General features: G+C 44.4%; 1 pseudogene; it reads left to right on the top strand.

The window, feature by feature from the left end:
* Nucleotides 1-1,391, top strand: part of LOC138167893 (zinc finger protein 665-like) — a 19,264-nt pseudogene extending 17,873 nt beyond the window's left edge.
* The last annotated feature ends 18,426 nt before the right edge of the window (nucleotides 1,392-19,817 follow it).

Below are 19,817 nucleotides of genomic sequence, written 5' to 3'. Positions count from 1 at the left end.
ACCTATCTTGCTACACATCAGAGAATCCACAGTGGAGAGAAGCCTTATGAATGTAATCAATGTGGAAAGTCATTCTCATTGAGGAACTATCTTGCTGTACATCAGAGAATCCACACTGGAGAGAAACCTTATGAATGCAATCAGTGTGGAAAGACTTTCACAACACGGCAGAGTCTTACTCCCCATCAGAGAATTCATACTGGAGAGAAGCCTTATGAATGTAATCAATGTGGAAAGGCTTTCACACAGAGGTCTGATCTTTCTACCCATCAGAGAGTCCACACTGGAGAAAAGCCTTATGAATGTAATCAGTGCGGAAACACTTTCAGAAAGAACTCACATCTTGCTGCACATCTGAGAATCCACACTGGGGAAAAGCCTTATGAATGTAATCTTTGTGGAAAGGCTTTCACACAGCTCTCCAGTCTTGCTGTACATCAGAGAATCCACAGTGGGTAGAAACCTTATGAATATAATCAATGTGGAAAAACTTTCAGTATGAGCTCCCATTTTACTGACCATCAGAGAATTCATACTGAAGAGAAACTTTTTGAATGTAATCAGTGCGGAAAGGCATTCTTATTGAGTAACTATCTTGTTGCACATCAGAGAATCCACACTGGAGAGAAATCTTATGAATGCTATCAGTGTTGAAAGGCTTTCACAACAAGACAGGGACTTTCTTCCCCTCAGACCATCTGCAGTGGAAGGAAACATGAATGTAATCAGCATGGAAAGGCTTTCAGAAAAAGCTCCTATCTTGCTGACCATCAGAGAATCCATACTCAGTAGAAACTTTATGAATATAATCAATGTGGAAAGGCTTTCACAGTGCAGCAGTCTTCCTCCCCCACCCATCAGAGAATCCACAGTGGAGTAGAACTTTTTTGAATGTAACCAGTGTGGAAAGACTTTCAGATACTTCTCCATTCTTGTTATTTCCCAGAATATCCAGACTTTAGAGAGACATTTTGAATATAATAAATGTGGAAAGAGCTGCCATGTTGCCTTACACCAGAGAATTCACACTGAGGAGAAATCTGAGAATGTAATTTCTGTGGAAACTCTTTCACACAGAGTTCCAGAATTGTTAGACATCAAAAAATTGATTCTGAAGAGAATTCTTTTGTAGTAAATGTGGAATGATTTCACACTGACTTCAGATTTTACTAAACATCAGAGAATCTCCACTGGAGAAAAACTTCCTGAGTGTCCTGAATGTGGCAGAGCTTTTAGTTAACCATTCTTAACATATGTAACAACAGGTTCTGTACTTGGGAGAAATCTTGTGAATACAATCAAAACTGGTGATGCCTTCAGGCAGCAATCATGGTCTATTTCCCATCTCCCTATTTTCCCATCATTGTCATGAATAATAAAAAGCATTCAGATGAAGTTCATAGTTTTTTCAGAATTAGAGAAACCATTCCAAGGAGCATTTGTTCCCTGTGGTTTCAGTGTGGGAAGGCTTTCGGCTAGAGATCATCTCTTATTTTCTTTTTTTTGGGAGGAGGAGGGAAGGCTGGGCATTTGGGGTTAAGTGACTTGCCCAAGGTCACACGGCTAGTAAGTGTCAAGTGTCTTAGGTCAAATTTGAACTCAGGTCCTCCTGACTCCAGGGCCACTGCACTACCTAGCTGCCCCATCTCTTACTTTCTATCAGAGGTTTCGCTGTGGAGAGAAGCCTTACAAATGTGCCTATAGAGGCTAGGGTGGCATGCTTTTCTCTGGAGGAGAGGAATCTGTAGACAACCTTATTTCTGCTGGAATGAAGGTGGATAAAACAATGGATGTCGGAAGGTCTTTTCATAGAGCTCCTGCTCCATCTGTATTTTGGAGAAATCATGCTGGATACAAAATGTTGGGATCTAATTACAAAGGGAAGGTTTCCTGCTGCAGCACAGACTTCATTGGACCTCCCCACAAAAGAGACCTCATTAAATATCCCCAAATTCCATCCTGTACATAAAACTCTCTGCAGATAATGATTTTATTCTCTGAAATCCTGATGTTTGTCATCCCTCCTCAACATTTTGTGAAATTCATAGATTTCATTTCTTTAGCCGTTCTCCCATTAATTGCTACTCAGTTTGTGTGCTGTTGTTTGCAGGCAGAAAAATTCCTTCTTTAAAGGTTTGGGTACCTGTTGGACATTAATTTCTGTAATGTTTTCTTTAAGGGGCTAGGTGACATGGTGAATGACTTGCTGTACTTGGAACCACAAGGCTTAAATTCCAATTCAGCCTCTGATATTTCCTAGTTGTATGTCCTGGGTAAATCATGTAACCTAATCCTACATGAGTTTCCCCATCTGTAGAATGGATAATAAGGCATCTACCTCCCAGACTTGAGGTGAGGGCTTAATTAACCACTATTTGTTAAATGCGTTGCAAACATTAAATCACTATGGAAATAATGGCTGTTTTCATAATTACCATTCCTTGGATTGTCAGTCTCATTATTAAGTCAGTTTCCTAACACACATGGATAATCCAAGTGAGAAAGAGAGAGGGAGACAGAAAGATTAAGAGACATATTCCAAGAGACAGAACCCAAATCTTAAGGGAAATGTGCTTACATTTATTTTTTTCTTTTTCATTTTATTTTACACTCAAATGCCAGAACACAAATACACAATAGAGAAACAAAACAAAAACTTATCATAAACTTAAACATTTGTACTCTAATACAAAGTTAGGGGGAAAAAAGGTTTGTCGTGTGCAGTACATAAGAGAGGATTCAAAATAGGTAACGAGAGGTGTTCCTTTCAAGAGAGCCTATATTGATGGGGTACCTGGGGTCTAGATCAGTTTGTGAAACCAACTTGTAAAACCAGTCTGTTCAGTTGTAACTGCAATTTGTCCTTTCCCACCCTGAGATCTGCCCCTTCTCCCTATCCCACACTCCACCTAGGCAACACCCTGTGACCCCTTTGTTCTTACTTAATCTCTTCTTTTCTTCGGGGGCCTGGCCCACACCCTCCTTTGTCCTTGCCTTTTGTCTCCTTCAAATCTCCTGCCCCAAATCTTATCTAAACTGTCTATTCACACGCTCCTCTTGGTCAGCTCTGACCTTTGTCTATGCACTGAGGCCCCTTCAGTCTGATCAGCCCTGACAATGGCAGCCCTACCCTTTAAAGGTAAAAGCCTGTACCTCTCTCACTGGTAGGTCCCCTAAAGGACTCTTCTCATGGAAGTGTAACAATAAACGTCTACAACTCTCACTCCAATTAAGCCTGAGACCTTGAATTCTTTCCAGACGCTATTGCAGGTTTTCTGGTCTTAGATAAGATCAGAGTTCCTGCTGAACCTATTGGGATCCCGTCCCCCATCAATATGATAACACTCATTGTGTTGGGTATCATCCATAGTTTCTCTGTTTCCTTTTTTCTTTTGTTCTCTGCTGTGTACTTTTTTTACTTTTTTTTATCTTCCCCAGGTTATAAAGTTTAGATATGTTTCTCTATAACTATAGATATACATGCACATATACTTACATACATACATATATAGACATATACTTTTCCCACACCTATTCTCCTGATCTTGATTTTTTTATGTATGATTATATCATTATATACTACTACAAATTGTTTCCTATCCCTTCTGCCTTCTCTACTTCTACCCACTACCTTGCTCTCTGGTGACTTGCCTACCCTCCTCCAAGGATTCCTCCCCTATCCTCCCATTTTCATAAATCTATACACCCTTCTATACCTGTTTTACCTGTCCCTCACCCTATCCTCTAAATATCCCTCCCTTGTCCTCTCCCCTCTTCCTATGCCTCTACTGTTATTTCTTCTGAATTTAGAAGACTTTTATACTCTTGTCAATATATATGCATTGTTCCCTTTTAAAACTGTTCTTGATGAAAGTGGGTTACCAGAGCTACCAGCCCTCCTCCTGCATCTAATTCCTTGTATCGGTTCTTACTTTTGTCCATGAAATAATTACTCTTTTAATTTGTCCCTATATGGTTTTGCTTTTTAAATTCATATCATTCTCAGGTTTACCCCAGTCTTTCTTATAAACTACCTAATTATTAATAAAACTCTTAGACATTCATTTTACATACCGTGTTTCCCCGATAATAAGACACTGTCATTATTTTTTTTGGAAAGAAAAACACCAGAGGGCTTATTTTCAGGGGAGGGCTTATGTTGTCTTGCCTCAGCTTTCCTCCGTGGCACTTCTCTCAATGGCGCCAGCAAGCAAATCACTGGGGAAGAACAGGATGACACGCTCACTGCTACAGCTCTGATTGGATGCAGCTCGGAGCATGGCGTGCGTTTCACTGGGGGGGGGGGGAGTGGGGGGGGGACGGTGCATACAGAGGGTACCGTAATGTAGCGTGTAGTGCAGGGATCACCTTCACTACAGTAGCAATCTCAATAGGGCTTATTTTCGGGGGAGGGCTTATTTTAGAGGAATCTTACACAGTAAGGGGAGGGCTTATTTTTGGGATAGGTCTTATTATCAGGGAAACACGGTATATAAAAAGTAAACAGTCTGTCCTTATGGATCCTTAATAATTAATCTTTGTTATATGCCTTATATTTCTCTTGCTTTTTGTATGCTGAATTTCTGTCTCATTCAGTATATTATTTTTAGCAGTCTTAAAAGTCTTGAGAGTTTATAAAATGTCCGTTTTAAAATTTTCTGTGCAGGATAACATTTAACTTTTCAGGGTATGATATTTTTTTCTGGGCCCCCAGTTCTTTTGCTCTTGGATATGTTGTGCTCCAGGTCCTGTGGTCCTTTAATGTCTGTGCTGCTAGGTCTTGTGTAATTCTAATTGTGGCACCATCATATTTAAATTGTTTTAATCTTGCTACTTTTAATATTTTTTTCCTTGAGCTGGGGGTTTCACAATTTGACTGTCATATTTCTATGACTTTTCCTCATAGGAATTCTTTTAAGTGGTGAGTGATGGATATTTTCTATTTCTACTTTTCCCCCTTTTCATGCTTCAGGACATTTAAAAAAATTATTTCTTGTATTATTGTATCAAAATTAATTTTTTATTGTAATTTTTCAGTAAGTCCAACCAATTATATTAAAATTATATCTTCTTGATCTATTCTCCAAATCTGTTCTTTTTCCTATAAGATTTTTCACTTTCTCTTGTATTTTTTCATTTTTGATATTTTGTTTAATCATTTCTTGATCTATCATAATTTGACTAGCTTCCCTTTGCCTCATTTTCAAGGTGTCATTTTTTTCCCTTAAGATTCTGGATCTCATTTTCTAATTGGTTAACATTCCTTTCAAATCCTTCTTGTTTTTCTTGGATTATTTTTCCCCCCCTAGCTCTATCATTTGGTTTTTAACTCATTTTTAAGATCCTCTATGAATTCTTTTTTGGAAGGTATCCATATTACATTATTTTTTGGGAATATCTTTAGTTCAGTGTCCTCCTCTGAAGATGAACCACAGTCATTTCTATTCCCATAATCCCTTTCTATAGTGACTCTTTCCTCAGATCTTCAGTTCTTCCCTCTAGCCTGAACCCAAAGCCAAACCTCCAACCTCTTGTAAGTGCCCACACTCAGATGCTTTCTGCCACATTGCTTCTGCACACCTGGGCATGAAGTGTTTTTTCACCCCCACTGCTCTTCATAGCACAGCTGGGTTTGGCATTCCTGGTCAGCAGAGGTTCCCTCAATCTTTCCAGGCTCAAACACCCAACTCCCCTCATTATTCCAGGGGCCAAAGTTCCAGTGGCTGGGAAAAGAGGCAGCGACCCCAGGGCTCACTGCTTGTGAAAACACAACCTAGCCTGGAGGTGTGTACTCTGCACAGGGACCAAACCATGTCCTGGGACATTTCTCCTGGTCTTGAATTGCCTCAGGAAGATCCCCTTTATGCCCCTGTTCTTATTTATCTCCACCCACACTTTGTTCACCCTAAGGTGCTATTCTAATTCTTTGGGGGAAAATCTTGAGAGCTTGGAATTCTCTGACCTACTCTGCCATCTTCTCAAAATACTCCTTACATTTATTTCTTAACAGTAGAGATGAAACCCATTTTCTTCAAACAGTTGCTTTTTATGTCGTAAAACACTTTTTCTTGACATTTATAGATATTGTTTTATGCTAGGGGGTCTTTTAAAGAAAGGAAATGGGGAAATGATCAAAGACAAATGATTATCATGCATATGATATGAAAGGAACTAGGGAACCCCTGATTGAGTGAAGGGGGTAGCCCTAGTTAAATCTGATGTTGCCATGTTCCATGGGGTGTCAGCAAGGTCGTCAGACAAGATGTGAAATGAAGCCTCTGGCAAATGTTCCTTGGAAGGGACAGACAGGAGTAAACACTAGAGCAGGCACATTGTGCCAGGGACTGTGCCAAGCCCTGGAGATAGAAGAAGTGGCAAACAACAGTCCCTGCCCCAGCAGCTATTGTAATAACCCTGGTGTGAGGTGATGGTGTTTTGTTGAAAACTGATCGAGCAATTTTAATGAGGATCATAAATATGAATGATTCCAATTCAATATTTTGTTTGGCAGAATGGCACATGGGTAAGTGGGTAGGGTATGGGAATGTTTCTCATAATGGGGAGGGGCAAAAAGTGTGAGGGTCAGAGAATTTGGATCTCAAAATCTTATAGAAGTGAATGTTGAAAACAAAAAACATTTTCAAAATGCATTCAGCAAATCTATAAAATAATTTTTAAGTTGAAGTCTTATAGATAATATTAAGCATGGGGTCTTGCTAGATTAGGAAAAAATGCGTACAAAAAGCCCACCAGAAAATGTTCATAATTTAAGGTAGAGTAAAATTTCTATAATTACAAAAAGGACTGCTGATTAATTTGGGGTTTTGGAGAGCACAGCTTATTTAGGTCATTATTATAAGCATTAAATGTATAAATTTAGAAGAACATTATGAGTAGTAGATTTTAAAATTGCAGAGTTTAGCAACAAAGTTTTTGTTCTTCTTTAAGGTCTTCTGAGAGTAAAATATTTGGGGAATCAGCCCTCTGGAGTTGTGATTGTTCATTGTATTGGTCTGTGTTGCTACAGAGTATAAACTATTGTCTTGGTTCTGTTCTCTCTATATCATTTCAAGTAACTTTTCCCTGGCTTCGCTGACACTGTGCCTGTTGCTACCTCTTGTGGATGGATAGTCTTCCATATATTTTCAGACCATCATTTGTTCAATCACTTCCAAATATATGGGCACCATCTTTGTTTCCAGGTGTTTGCAACCGTAACAAGTATACACTGTCTTTTTTTGCATTGTTTATCATTGTTTTGTGACCTTTGAGTTCCAAGGTCCAGTGGTTATCACTGGACTGGTGATGGCTAGAGGTACAATGGATGACCTTGGTGTTTTTGATGTCTGACCAAGTTCTACACTCTCCACAGTGCCTGCTTCAGCTGCCTTCATGGCCATTGGAACCAATTGTTCTCATCCACCCATTCCACCAGTGGCAGTCTTACCATGCTTGGGGTAAACACTCCCCTAATCCTCTAGTGCGTTTGAGACCTCTTGGCTATCCTCAACCTGGTTTACCTCATCTGCCAAAATGGTAATTCCTGTGTTCCAGTGTTCAACATCTCCTTTAGAGGAACAAGCTGGAAGGTCTTGAGTGGTAGATGAGAGGACTGTTGTGAATTTCAGTCACAAAAAGAAGCAGAAAAATAACAGGACAAAAGTTCATATAGTTTTGGTAAAGACTGATCCTAGTTGCTATGATAACTCCCAGGAACGTGCATGTATGCAGGATGATAGTGTTTCATGATGAAGATTTTACAAGGACTAAGCTCGCCCCATACTGAGAAGAAAGGAAAATCAGGGAGGCCAAACTGAGTTCAGGGATATGATTGAGGATTTCACTCAACAATATGTGACTGTGTCTTAGTGTCTTGGATGGTGAGAATCAGTGATGAAGGGGCCTGAGGAGTATGGGTAGATAGCTTGGATTGCTTAAATTTATAGATATTTGTCAGAATCTTTTTGTCCAGTAAGTTTTTAGAGATTTTCATATGGTAGGAGGTAACAATACTAAGAATGTTTTAACTTTATCTGCTGATGGATGGAAGTTAGAGGAGGCTAATATGAAATGGGGGACACCAGTCTGTTGTGCTTCAGTCCTATTAGAATCTTCATGACCCCATTTGGCATTTTCTTAGCAGAGATGCTGAAATGGGTTGGGATCTCCTTCTCCAGCTCTTTTTACAGAGGTGGAAACTGGAGCCATGTGATAGTAATGGAATATAAAGATCCCCCTGTATTGGCTTGGTTTTCAAATTGATTGTATTAAAACCCAGAGCTTGTTAATCCCACCTGTGGGATGGACTTGTGGATGTGAAAAGAGTCCTGAACTGGGAGGAGCTGGTGACGTAGATTTGGAGAGACAGAAGAGAGAGGCAGAAGAACTTTTTGGAAGCAGCACTTTTGGAGGCAGAGAGAGACTGAGAGGATTGCTGAGGGCCACTTTGAATTGCCCTGGACTTTTGAGACCTGCCCCCTGAGCTGCCAAGGACTGAGGAGACATGGCTGTTTTGCTGGTACTTTGTCTGTTTTGATGTTGTTTGAAGACAGTCCTGTTGTTGAAGTCCTGGAACCTGGCTGTTGGCTAAGAGCTCCTGAGACTGTTCTGCAGACAGAGAGTGAATTCTGTCCATTGGTGAAAGACAGTGCTGTTGTTGCAGGGGTCTGGGAACCTTTCTGTTGGTTCAGAAGCCCCGAAGAAGGATTTTCTTGTTGTATGTTTACAGAAATCCTGGGAGAGGGTTTTGCTAATGTTTTCAGGGGTTCTAGGACTGTTCTACAGGCAGAGGGTGAATTAATGAAGAGACTGGCAATGTATCTTGTGGCCTTGCTGAGCCTTGTCTCCCCAGGAACTAAGATTACTGAGAACTTGCATCTTGTCAAGATGAAGAAAAGACCTCCATTTGGGTATTAAGTGCTGTGCTTAAACTTGTTGTAACTCTGGGGTAGATTCAATTGTGATCCAGGGGTGGGGAACTTTGATCTTTTTGTGTTCTATGATTGAACAAATGAATGTACTTTACTTATGATTGGAAACTAATCTCCATTGGAGAAGAGGGGTTTTGTGGCGGACTAAATGAAGGTACAGCCTAGGGGTGGAGTAGTATTTAGAACAGGGACTTTGTAATTGATTGAATGAATGTAAGGTCCTGGGGTGGGGTAGTCCTTGGAGATTATTTAATCACACTTAGTAAATGCTGTACAATTTTGAGTGATGTCATGTTTTGATCTTCTCTGTTCTTAATTTGTCACTGAATAAAATGGAGAGCACCTGTGCTTGTGTTCTGAACCTTGGGAAGTTGCCTTTCCTTGGCATTACATTACAAGCCATTAGGGTTAAGTGACTTGTCCAGGGTCACACAGCTAGAAAGTGTGAGATTGTATTTGAACTAAAGTAGAGGAGTCTTCCTGACTCCAGGCCTGGCGATCCATCCACTGTGCCACCTAGCTGCCCCAATATCATCTTCCCTAATATTCTAAGTTCCCCAAACATGCCCCAATGTATGATTCCTCCTGCCTTTCTTGAGAAGAAATAGAGGATGGCATTGAGCTTGGACCTGGGGCCAGGAGTTGGAGAGTCACTGCTGCCAAATAGTGCAGAAAGCCATGCAGAAATTCAAAAGGTAAAAACCTTGGCTTATGAATATGCTCAAGCACAGGTTCAGGCCTCAGAGAAAACATGAACCATCCTGAGGATCCAGACAAAGCCTGTTAGTAGCAAAATTCCACCAGAGTGGCAGGGAAATCCTTCATTTCAGCACTGTAATCTTGTGTATTCCCTTTAGGCCACAACATTTCAGGAGTAGACAGAGCCATAATCCCTACTTCTTTCAGAGCTGTAAAGGTTGAACACAGTTACACAGACTCTCAATCTCACACATTCCCTAAGGAAACAACTGTATCTGTAAACAGAGATTATACTAAAGTTAGCAGGTTCCCAAATGAGATGAAGGAGAAGAGGATTTATATTGTAGCCAAAAGTCAGGGACACTTGAAATTCTTCCTCTGATTTCTTTCCTAAGGAATGTCCAAGGCCCTCAGCGAATGTGTACATTCTACATGACGGGCTTTGGTCAGATGAGGTTAATGTTAAGCCAAAGTGGACAGAGCTATAAAAGATGGAACCAATTCCGCTAACATTGAAACAGCATCTACTGTGTGCCATGCGCAGTGCTAAGAGCTTTACTGTTATTATGGCCTTGGATCCTCCCAACAACCTGGGAGCTGGGTGCCAACAGAGCTGAAGTGACTTGCCCAGGGTTACCCATGCCCTAAGTGTCTGAGGCCAGATTTGAACTCAGGTCATTCTTCCAGGCCCTGATTCTGGCCCCTGGGCCACCATACTCCTCTGACTAGGGAGTTTTCCCTCCTTGGGGGGGTCCCCCTGCTCCCCCAAAAGTCTTTTCTCAAAGGCCCAGGACTGATCCTGTGCCTCCCACCAGGCAGCTGTTGGTCTCTACCTCAGTTTTCCTCTGTGTAAGAATGGGAGGACAACAGCAGCACCTCTGGGGTGCTCTGGGGATCACTGGGGCAGGGAGCACACAATAGATGCCTACTCTGTGCAGAACGACAGGCCCTGCCTTCCAGGTGCTTAAACTCTAAAGGAGGAAGGCCCAGAACCCAAAGTACAAAAGGGGGTGGAGGGAGAAGGCTCTGGGCCTGGAGGAGAGTGAAGTCAGAAGCCCCAGAGGCAATGCTATGATCCCACAAGAGAGGGGGAGGCCAGGTGTGTGTGTGTGTGGGGGGGCCCTTGTTGGGGGTTTCTCACTTGATCCTTCCAGTGCTCTTTGGGGCTCAGGTGAGGATCTGTTGCCTCCTTTCCTTCAGCCCCACCTCTTTCGGTAACACAGGAGGGGCAGCAGCCCCCAGACCCCCCTTCCTGGTAACAAGGGAGGGTGAGGAGCCCCAGCCCCCCCTTCCTGGTATCAGGCTAATGGGGCCAGCCCCCAGCACCCACTTCCTGGTAACAAGGGAGGGGGAGTAGACACCATCCCTCCCTTCCTGGTATCGGGGGAGGGGGAGAAGACTCCAGCCCTACATCCAGCCATCAGGGGGCATCACTGCCCCTTCAGTCACACGTGTGTCCTAACTCTGTGGTCCTGTTTGCCTTAGTTTCCTCATCTGTAAAGTGGGGGTGACAGCAGACCCTCCCTCTCCCAAGGTGGTGGGAGGATCTGGTGAGATCACAAAGCTCTTAGCACAGGACCTGCATACAGTAGGGTCTCTATAAATGCTAACTCTCCCTGTCAATGACGCCCTCATTTCCCTGGATGAAGAGTGACGTCATCTGAAAAAGTGTGTGTGTGGGGACCCTCCTGAGGGGGTGGGGCTGGCTCCCTGAGGATGGGGGAGGGGCTTCTGCAGAGGGGGGGACCCAGGGGCTCACCCCCCACCCCGAAGGGGCCTGGTCACTGCCCTGGCATCTGGTCCTTCCTGGTTGTGAGCAGCCCTGCCCAGCCCCTCCCTGGGCCTCACCTTCCTCTGACCTCCTTGGGTCTCAGGCAGCATTTCTGTGTCCCTTATTCAGGAGGAAAGGAACTGCTCCTGGCTGGCATCTCTGTGCCTTGTGTGTGTGCCTCGGGTGTTACACTTCTCCTGTCCTTGATTTCCAACAGAAACCCTGTGATGTAGATGCCCACTTTAACAGAAAGGGAAACAGAGGCAGGCAGAGGTGAAGTGACTTACCCAGGGTCACACAGTGTAAGGGTTATGGGATTTAAAGATCTTCCATGCCCCATTGGACTTGCTGACGTAGCAGGAAGGGGCGGAGCAAGAGGAAGCAGAAGCCAAACTAGAGTTCCTGCAGTGGCTGGCGGTGGTGGCGACAGTGGCAGCAGCAGAGGCAGCGGCAGCGCGAAGCCCTTTTTGAGTTAGCCAGAATTTCTGCTAAGGACTCCTGCTGAGGACTGCCAGGGGCCGGAGCTGCTGGGAGCGCGCTTCCCGGACTGGGTGGTTGCTGGGTGGTTGCTGTGAGTGGGGGGGAGAAGAGGACCTTTGCCTGAGGTAGCCTGTTCTGTTTTAAAGGCTTGAGAATGTGGGTGCTTTCTACTTTATCTACCTGTGCCAATGTCATAACTACTCTGATGGCTTTCACTTTCTGGTTTTGGGACTCAGTCTTTTGGTATCTTAATAGATTTTCCAGCTTATTCCCCCATATGGCAAGCATGTTGTATTTTGTGATGGATAATTATATCAGCATATTTGTAATCTCCATAGGCATTGTGAACATGGCATTGCTGATACACACAGCTAGTCAATGTCTGAGGCCCAAGTGGACCTCAGCTTTTCCTGATTCCATCCACATTCCCCTGCCAGGGATTCAGATGAAGGCCCAGGGGTTCTGACCCCAGTCCTAGTCGGGCTCTAGAGGCTGACCCACAGTGAAAGGGAATGAAACCCTACTGAGGGAATGTTACATTATCAAGGCTTATGACCTGCTTGGGGGCCTAGAAGGGCCTGCCTGCTACCCCAGCTGAGGCCCAGGCAGGGAGAGAGATTTGCTTCCAGTGAGAGGAAGTAAGAGCAAGGGCAGGATCTGAACTCAGGATCTGAGGCCAATGAGCAGTAGGTTTGCTTTCCATTGCTCTGTGCTGGCTCCTACTCATGTAACACGTGTGTATCTACAGATATGCCTGTACACACTGAGGGAAAGGACATGCCACTGTGTAGAGGTAGAGGCCAGTTTTAGAGCCATTTGCATTCAGGAAATTTTTCAGGCCCAAAGCTACCTCTGTCTCAGGGATGCCCTTGGGGAGAAGCACCCAGGAGTTGGCTAAGGCCAGCTGGGGAGACCTTGGGCTTAGACCCTCAGGCTTGTCCTGTGTGACCCATGAGGATGAAGAGGCCAGTGGTGGAGGGCTCCCCAAAGCCCCCCTGCTCTCTGGGGCAGAAGGCAATGTGGGGGAGTGTTTCTCCTGAAGGCAGAGCCTCTGTAACGGCCCTGAGAGCTCACCCTCTGTCATTCCAGGCAGGTCAGCGTCCACCCTGGGAAGAGGAGGCAAAGTCAGCATCTCCTCCAATCTGAGACTCTTCTCCCTCCCCAGGTCAGCTTGCAGAGCCTAAAGCCTATTCCTAGGAGATATCCTAGAACCAGAGGGAATGGCCCCTGGCGCCCAGAGACCCTCCTCCCAGGTGAGTGCAGTCCATCCACAGACCTGACCAGCCTCAGCAAACCTGGAGTCCCAGAGAGCCAAGGAAGCTTCCTCCTGCCAGACACAGGCTGACCTTGGCAGGGCTGTCTGCAGAGCAGTTGTCCCCCTGGTTCTGTTCATGTCCTCCTGCCTCTGGCCGCACAAGCCTTCCCAGGTCTCTGAGTCCCTCTCATTTCCCATTTCTTGGGTCAGGTCAATAAGCATTTAGAATGTGCCTTCTCTGTGCCCAGCACTGAGCTGACCTACTGGGGATGCAAAGGAAGCTTCATAAAAACACCAGCTCCTGCCCTCCATGAGCTCACAGTCTAATGGGGAGGAAACATGTCATGAGCGGTGTCCAGACAAGCTCTCTAGAGTACGGATGGGAGGCACCCAGAGAGGGAAGGCTCTGGCAGAGTCAGGGCCAGGCAAAGGAGCCTCTTCTGGGAAGTTCTTTAGGGACCTGGCAGGTCGGAGCCTTGGGGCTCTTTGGGGCGAGGTCATCAGATCTTACCAGCCTTGGAAAGACATTAATTACCTAAAGAAAGTCATGAAGTGGTTTAGGAAAATTGTAAGATTTCACCCAGAATGTCCTGTATGGCCTTTCTACATTTGAGCCACAAAACCTCAGCAGGCCCCAGCCTTGATTCACAATGGGACCCCTTCCTTGAACACTGTATTATCACACCTTGGGATGCAGAGAATGAGAGAATGGCTCCAGTCCCCATGGTCTGGGGCCTCAGCAAGCATTGATTCTGGGCCAGGATCTGTGCTGAGGGGTGGGTGAGCAGCGCCTCCCCTCAGGAGCTCACTTTCCAATGGCTTCAGTCAGGTCACCAACAGAGAGGTTTTATTAAACATCTGCTCTGGTCCAAGGAACACGAAGGCTCTTGGGCTTCCAAGGATAGAAAAGGAAAATGAGACAATGTGTAAATAAGTACAAACATGCCTACATGCATACATGCATGCTGGGAGGAACCTTGGACAGCATTGTAAAGTGGTTGTGCCTGGCCCACAGTGGGCACATTGTAGAAGGGAACTTTCAGGAAATCAAAGAGAGAAAATGGACCAAGAAAGGCTCCTTGTAGAAGAAGGGTGGTCACGAGTGCTGAATGAAGCATCGGAGAGACGATCAGGTTTGACAATTAAAGCATCAGTGCTGAGTTTGCAGAGAACACTTTCAGGAAAGGAAGGAAGAAAGCCAAGTTATAAAAGGCTGAGGCATGAGGGGGGGCAGCAAAGTGGCCCAGGGGAGAGCCCTGGGCTTGGAATCAGGAAGACTCATGTACATGAGTTCAGATCTGGCCTCAGACACTTACCAGCTCTATGATCCTGCATCACCTAAGTCCCTTAACTCTGTTTGCCTCAGTTCATCCTCTCTAAAAGGAGCATGAGCAGGAAATGGGAAACCATTCCTGGATCTCTGCTCAGAAATCCTCCAGTGGGGTCTAGAAGAGTCAGACACAACTGAAACAACAGATAACAACTAAGGAGTGAGAGAGAGGACAGGAGAAAGTCCAGCCAGATGTTTCAAGGAGTTTGGCAGAGAAGAGGAGGTGAGATAGAATGATGGCTCAAAAGGGGTGAGGGTTTAGGGATGGGGGAGATGGGTATGTTTGAAGTCAGTGGGAAAGGGGCCAGCTGATAGAAGTTACAGTTATGAGGGACCTGTGTGTGGGGCATGATTACCTGTGCTAACTGGGAAGGGGGAGGGTAGGATGGGTGGATCAAATGGCCTTGGCAAAGACAAGGCTCCCATTCTCGGAGAATGGAGGAAAGAAGGCCCTGGAAGATCCCATGGAGAGGTTCTGAGGGGGCATGCAGGCAGCTATGCCCTCTACACTTAGCAAGTGCCTCCAAATGAAGATATTCAGTTCAGTTTCCATTTGAATTGTCTCAGGATGATTCTGAAGATCAGCCAGCAGGATAAGACTGAGGTCTTTTCTTAAGCCAGACTGCCAAGCATTCAATCTCTGCTTCTGAGAGCACAGCTCTAAGGGGCTGGCCATGTTGTTCAAACGCAAAACAGAGGCTGGACAAAAAGAGTGTTTTATGGAGAAATCACAGAGAGCAAGCATTCACATGGTGGTCAGAAAAGGCTATACAAGGACACCCTCCAGGCCTCTCTGAAGAACTTTGGAATTGATTGTGTGACATGGGAGACACTGGCCCAGGACCACTCAGCATGGTGTGTCCACATCAAAGAAGCGCTGTGCTCTGGGAGCAAAGCAGAACTGAGACAGCTGAAAGGAAATGCAGGATGGGCAAACTTAGAGCATCCAGCCCAATGTTGACAGGGACTATTGGTGCCTGACCTGTGGGAGAGTGTCCCGAGCTCCTGCTGGTCTGGTCAGCCAGTCAGAGGCACTGAAACCGGACTCCAGCAGTGATGTCACTTTGGTCCTCTTCCAGGACCAAGGACAGCAACCAACCAAGCAATGTGGTGCCTCCTGTGTGCTGGGCATGGTACTTAGGGGTCCTGCACAAGGAAGCAAACACAGGGTCTGCCCACAAAGCGCTCACAGACTATGAGGGGAGATGACAAGCCCGCAGTGATGTACAGACAAGCCATAGACAGGTCACGAGGCTATAATAAAGAGAGGGAAGGCTCTAGAATGAAGAGGAGCCAGAAACAGAGGGTGGGCTTTTGGTTGAGACTTGAAGGAGCCCAGGAGGCCTCAGTGAGGAGCAGAGAATTCCAGCCATTCTGGAGAGCCAGAGAAAATGGCCAGAGCCTGGCCTATGAAGGAGGCCAGTGTCATTGGACCAGAGCAGGTGGGAGGAAATAAGGTGGAAGAAGGCTGCAGAAGTAAGTGATGCCTGGGCCATGGTGGCTTTTAAAGCAAAATAAAAAGCAAGATACTCAGTTGGGAGTGTCTGGGTAGTCAGTAGTAATAAGCATTTGTTAAGGCCCTTCTGTGTGCCATGCACTGTGCTAAGGCCTGGAGATTCACACAAAAAAGAATAAAGACTCGTCTTGTCTCCATGGAGTTTATACTTTCAAGGGGAAGACAGCCCAGCAAAGGAAGTGACTGGGGGCAAAAGACACTGGGACAGGGGGTAGTGCAGCCAGGTGCAAATGAGGAGATGTGTGAGCTGCCCCTCTCCTTATGTGGAGGACTGGAAGTACCTGAGCTCAACCCATGGTGGGGAAGAGAGACTGGAAGGAAGGGGAGGGAAAGAGATATGGAAGAGCTTCTGATAAGAGCCACTTAGGGATTCCAGAGATGAATTATTAAGCAATAAAGCATGGCCTTCCTATAGTGATTGTTCACACTATGACTCAATACAAAGCAAAGAACAGTCATGACTCAGAACACTAGTGAAAAGGAAAGTTTTCTAAATTCTTGGGGATCCAAAGAATCAGGAAAAGACCAATAAATTCTTTAATTGCTCAGAAGTTCAATAATAGAAATGAGGGACGATAAAAGTGAAATAGAGATTATAAACAGAAGATAAAGAAGACTTTTTAAATAAACCAAAATGGCAAAAACGTGAAGTTTTTTATCTACATGAAAGAGAATTGACGAATGGGGACAATAAGGCATCTACCTCCCAGAGTTGATGTGAGGATTTAATTAAACACTATTTGTTAAATGCTTTGCAGACATTAAGTCACTATGGAAATAATTTTTATAAGTTTTTTATAATTTTATTTTTTAATTTTTTATATTTTTTATTTTTATAATTATCATTCCTTGCATCATCAGTCTCATTGTTAAGTCAGTTTGCTAAATGTAATGGAAATGCAAATTTAAAGATCTTCCCTGCCCCTAGGCTAAAGTGCACCTGGAGCCTGGGGTGGGAGGCTTTTTTTTCAGTAGATACTTCTTGATTGGCCAGTGAGTCAATAAGGTTGTTACATTCTCTGAGCCAGGAGAAGACTATATAAGCCCTGATTTGTAGCTTTGTTTTGGGGCTCACTTTGAGAAGTGTTCTGTGATTTGATCAGATGAGACTCTGGGAAGCCGTTGTTGAGAGCCCCCCCTTGTCTTTGAAAAACCCAGATGTTGATTTGGTATGGATGTAATGGTTGGACAGTTTGGAAACTGTCTACTTGATCTGTTTTTCTGTCTTGATAATTCTCTGTGTATACTCTGAAGTTCGGGTTGCTGACCTTTTTCCCCTGAACTAGGTAAATGATACATATTTGACTGATTAAAGTAAGCTTGTTAACCCATTTTGAGTTGCTTTCCTTTAACAAAGCAGATCTAAGAACCTGTGGTGGCAGCAACCCTGGGGACACTGGGGTGCTTGCTGATACACTAAAACACATGGATAATCCAACTGAGAAAGAGGGAGGGAGATAGAAAGAGAAAGAGACACAGTCTGAAAGGCAGAGAGTTCCAGATTTTTCCTAAGGAAAATTCACTTACATTTATTTTTCTTCTTCATCATTTTATTTTAGACTCAAAGTCCAGAACACAAATACACAACAGAGAAAAGAAACAAAAACTTATCATAAATTAAATATTGGTACTCAAATGCAAATTTAGGGGAAAAAATGCTTGTCATGTGCAGAACATAAGAGAGGATTCAAAATATGTAACAATAGGTGTTCATTTCAAGAGAGCCTCTATGATAAATAAGTCATTTTGTTGACAATCATCCATCTTTTCTTTGTTTCCTTGTGAGTTTTCTTTTGTTCTCTGCTGTGTACTTTTTTACTTTGCTTTTTTTCCCTTTCCCTAGAAGGTTAAAATAAAGTGTAGAAGTGTTTCTCTATAGCTATACATATATACGTACATAATACATATATAGACATATATTTTCCCAAACCTATTCTACTTCAGATTTTTGTTTTTTATGTATGATTATATCACTTGTTTCCTATCCCTCCTGCCTTCTCAAAATGATTTCTACCTATTACCTTGCCCTCCTGTGACTTGCCTATCCCCCTCCAAGGATCCCTCCCCATCCTCCCTTTTTCATGAGTCTAAACACATTATTCAGCAGAATCTCCTCCCTCCAAAACTACAAGAAATCTCAAAATTGATAAGTCCACTGGTCATTTCTTCATTCTCATCCTTCTTGACTTCTCTGTAGCCTCTGACAGAGTCAAACCTCTCCCTCTCCCTCTCTCCCTCCCTCCCTCCCTCTCTCTAAACCAAACACATCCTCTTTCCTCCAACCCTCCCACCTTCCTACCCTCCTAATGGTCTCCAAGACCTCCTTCCTATACTACAGGCTGATAAGGGAAGTGTCATGCACTCCTCACTGTCTCTCACACTTTCATACTCCTGACATGCACATTCAATCTCCTTCAAAGTCCTCTCTTTGTACCTAGGTGACATATCTCCCAGCACTGCCACCAAACACCCCTTTACCACTAATTCCTCTACTAACTTCCAGTTTCCTTTCACCTTATACCCTCATAAAATATTTTCCCATCCAGTGGTATGGGCCACCCTTCTGTTCCTGAACAGGACTCTCTACCTCCAGATTCCACAGGCTTTCCTCACCATCCCCATTCCTAGAGTGCTCACCTTGACTTCCCTGAAGCCCTAGTAAAGCCCACTTTCCACAATAAGCCCTTCTATTTCTCCTTCACTTTAAGACCTTCTCTCTCTCTATGAGCTTCAATTTGTCTTGTCCACAACAGGTTATGACCTTGTTGCTGGCATGTTGTCAGTACCCCCAACCTGTCTCCACTGCCCCACCCCACCCCCAGGCTCTGCGGCGGGGATGGTCCTTCATCTCTAATACTGCTGGTGCTTAGAAGGCACTTAAGTGCTCACTGACTTGAAGGTCTAACAAATAGCCCAAGCTGGAAAGCCTCAGCACTTTTCCCACTTTCAGGGGAGTTTCCTGCCCCCAAATTCCAAAATGATGACCTGTTATAGGAATACAGACTGATCACTGGGAGAGCTTAATTGCCATGGTATCCAACTCCCTCATTTTACAGATGGGGAAACTGAGACTCAGTCGTTCAATGACTTATTCAGAATCCTACTGCTAAAAAGTGTCTTAAAAAGAATTCTGAGTCAGGTCTTTGTGCCTCCAAATCTGGCAATTGCTTCACCACAACCCTTAGAAGCCCCTTGTAATTCCACACCTGCTTTCCCCTCACTCACCCGAATGGCAGCTCCTGGGACTTTCTTGCTCCAGCAGCCATGGGGCTTCTCTTTGCTCAAAATAAGAAAACAAATCTTCTCTGGGAACGGGCAACCCTTGAGGGAATCAGGGGTGAAAATTTTAAAAATCTTCTTATTGAGTTGTCTTTGGGGGAAAAGAAAGTGTGCATTCAAAGCTACTCCATTTTGAGAATAACTCCATTATGTTCACACAGATCTGGCTTTTTCTTCCATGAAGGCTTGTAATGCAAGTAACCCAAACTAGGATGGGCCAGATCAGCTTTGAGCTCCTGAAAGTCAGACCCTGCTGAGTCAACTTTGGCCCTGTCCCCTCCCCTGCTCCTCACTCCCTCAAACCTATAAAAACCTTGGGACTCTTCCTTCAGGGAGCCTTTGCCTCTTCTGGTGAGATTCCTCCACTGGGGAACTCAATGAACCTCACTTAGTCCAAAATATGATTTGGGGTCAGTCTGTCATTCCTGCCAGTGACAGGGGCTAGCAAGTAAGGAGTACAGGATGGTTCTCAGAAGTCCTGAAGCAAGATTTCCATAGCATTTATTTTGGGAGCTTTGGGGAGAGATGGGGAGAAGGTCATGGAGCCAATTTGGAAT

This window comes from Petaurus breviceps, unplaced genomic scaffold (genome assembly GCF_028583685.1).
Source record: "Petaurus breviceps papuanus isolate PSGF00001 unplaced genomic scaffold, PetGlider_PUasm1.0 319, whole genome shotgun sequence".
In the NCBI taxonomy this organism is placed as follows: Eukaryota; Metazoa; Chordata; class Mammalia; order Diprotodontia; family Petauridae; genus Petaurus; species Petaurus breviceps.
The sequence above is the reverse complement of the archived record's forward strand: the minus strand, read 5'-3'. Positions and strand labels throughout refer to the sequence as shown.